Source organism: Canis aureus, chromosome 8, assembly GCF_053574225.1.
Source record: "Canis aureus isolate CA01 chromosome 8, VMU_Caureus_v.1.0, whole genome shotgun sequence".
Lineage (NCBI taxonomy): Eukaryota > Metazoa > Chordata > Mammalia > Carnivora > Canidae > Canis > Canis aureus.
In genome coordinates this window covers 22,743,280-22,745,795 of record NC_135618.1, presented here as the reverse complement: position 1 = coordinate 22,745,795, position 2,516 = coordinate 22,743,280, and the positions used below count along the sequence as shown (strand labels likewise).

At 41.9% G+C, this 2,516-nt stretch overlaps 1 pseudogene; it reads right to left on the bottom strand.

Annotated features, from left to right (window-relative positions):
• Nucleotides 1-655: 655 nt before the first annotated feature.
• Nucleotides 656-2,196, bottom strand: LOC144319148 (cytochrome c pseudogene; annotated as a pseudogene).
• Nucleotides 2,197-2,516: the final 320 nt, after the last annotated feature.

Sequence of the window (2,516 nt, the reverse complement as noted above, 5' to 3'; positions counted from 1 at the left end):
GAGACACAGGAGGAGAGAGAAGCAGGCTCCATGCCGGGAGCCCAACGTGGGACTCGATCCTGGGACTCCAGGATCGGGCCCTGGGCCAAAGGCAGGCGCCAAACCGCTGAGCCACCCAGGGATCCCCAGATGCAGGGAATTTTAATTACATTAGCATAGATAAAACCAAAGAGATAGAATGGACATTGCCAGATTATCTTTAGCCCTTGCCTTTAACAGGTTAATAAACACAACTTGAAACACAGCCACGTCTTACTGTCCTACGACACAGTGAAGTTATTGCCTCAGTATTTACATATATTAACATAACCAGTTATATAAGTCTAAATATAAAATCAATTTCCTATAAGTTTTGAGATGGCATTTCCCATCTCTGTGAAAGGCTGAACATTACTCATCAACTCCAATCATATTTTTAGAAGAGGAAAATGGTGACAGCATTGGTTGAACCAGAATTGCTATCAAAGTTCAAAAAGCTGATACTATTCATTTAACCACAAGCCAATCTTATTTAAATCAGGACTGCCCAAGAGTAGTTTTCTATCAGCCATTCATGATCTGAGTTCCAGTGCATGAGGTCAATTTTAAATACGGTATGCACAAAAAAAGTCACGAGACATTTTTGTTTTGTAAGAAATAAGGCAATGGCCAACTATTACTCCTTTGTAGCTTTTTTGAGATAAGCTCTCAAGGCTTATCTCAAGGCTGCCCTTTCTCCTATCATCTTAATGCCAGCAAAGATAATTTTTGTTCCAGGTTGTACTTCTTAGGATTCTCCAAATACTCCATCAGTGTCTCCTTTCCCCAGAATGACTTTGTTCTTGTTGGCATGCAGGGGCCTGACCTATCTTCCACCCAAATAAACCATGGAGCTTTGGCCCAGTCTTGTGCTTGCCTCCCTTTTCCAAGTATAGCACTGGGCACACTTTTAACAAAACTCTTCTTGCCCTTCTTAATATCACCCTTTCTTATTTTTGTTTTTGTTTCTTTAATTTTTTCGTTCTTTTTAAAAATTTTTTTTAATTTTAATTCAATTGTCAAGATATAGTTTAACACTCAATGCTCATCTTATCATGTGCCCTCCTTAAGGCCTGTCACCCAATTTCCCTGCCCCCTGCCCTCTCCCCTCCAGCAACCCTCCATTTGTTTCCCAGAGTCAAGAGTCTCTCATTGTTTGTCTTCCTCTCTGATTTTTCCCCATTCCATTCCCCCTCCTTCCCCTGTGGTCCCTTGCACTATTTCTTATATTCAACATATAAATGAAACCATATGATGATTGTCTTTCTCCAATTGACTTATTTCACTCACAGCATAATACCCTCCAGTTCCATACACATCAAAGTACATGGTAGATATTCATCCTTTCTGATGGCTGAGTAATATTCCATTGTATCTATATACCACCTCTTCTTTATCCATTCATCTGTTGAAGGACATCATAACTCCTTCCACAGTTTAGCTATTGTGGACATTGCTGCTATGAATATTGGGGTGCAGGTGTCCCATCGTTTCACTACATCTGTATCTTTGGGTTAAAAACCCAGTACGCAATTGCTAGGTCATGGGGTAGCTCTATTTTGAACCTCCACACTGTTTTCCAGAATGGCTGCACCATTTTGCGTTCTTACCAACAGTGTACAAGCGTTCCCCTTTCTCCACATCCTTGCCAACATCTGTTGTTTCCTGACTTGTTAATTTTAGCCATTTTCACTGGCGTAAAGTGGTATCTCATTGTGGCTTTGATTTGCATTTCCCTGATGATACATCACTCATTTTAAGTTGCTCTTTTGTCGCACGTGAAGTGAAGGTGCCCACTTGCAAGCTGGCCAGCCGGCTCCCTCTAGCAGACCCTATTTCTCAAAAAAATTTTTTTAATTATGGTATAATATAACTTTTGGCCTTTTAATCATTTTTTATTTATTAGAGATTGAGAGAGAGAGAGAGCACAAGCAGGGGGAGCAGCAGAGGCAGGCTGGGATGGAGGGAGAAGCAGACTCCCCACTGAGTAAGGAACCCACTTACGGTTCAATCTCAGGACCCCGGGATCATGAACTCAGCCAAAGGCAGATGCTTAACCATCTGAACTACCCAAGCACCCAGTTCTTCCTATGTTTTTGAGCGAGTTGTACAAGTAGCTAAATACTGTACTAAGGGTGAGGAAATCCCCACAGCTGGATTGGGATAGGAGATCTTCATGGCAGCTGTAGCTCTGGCTCTGACCCTCAAAGAAAAGGAAAGATTTAAATAAACTGTGGGCTGCAAGAGTCAAAGCATAAAAGGACAGGGACAGGATCTGCATTGAGGGGAAGGATTATATAAGGGGCTGTAGGACCAGATGTTTTCCACAGGGGGGATCATATGCCAAGCAAAATACCTGTTGAAAAAATAAAGTAAGCAGTGATTCAAGCAATTTCCCACAGCCTGCACAGCAGGACACTGCCTTGGCAGAACTGTGCTTCCTTAAACTCTGCCGTTGAGTACAGAAGGTTAAAAGGGTTTTGAAAACTCAATGTATC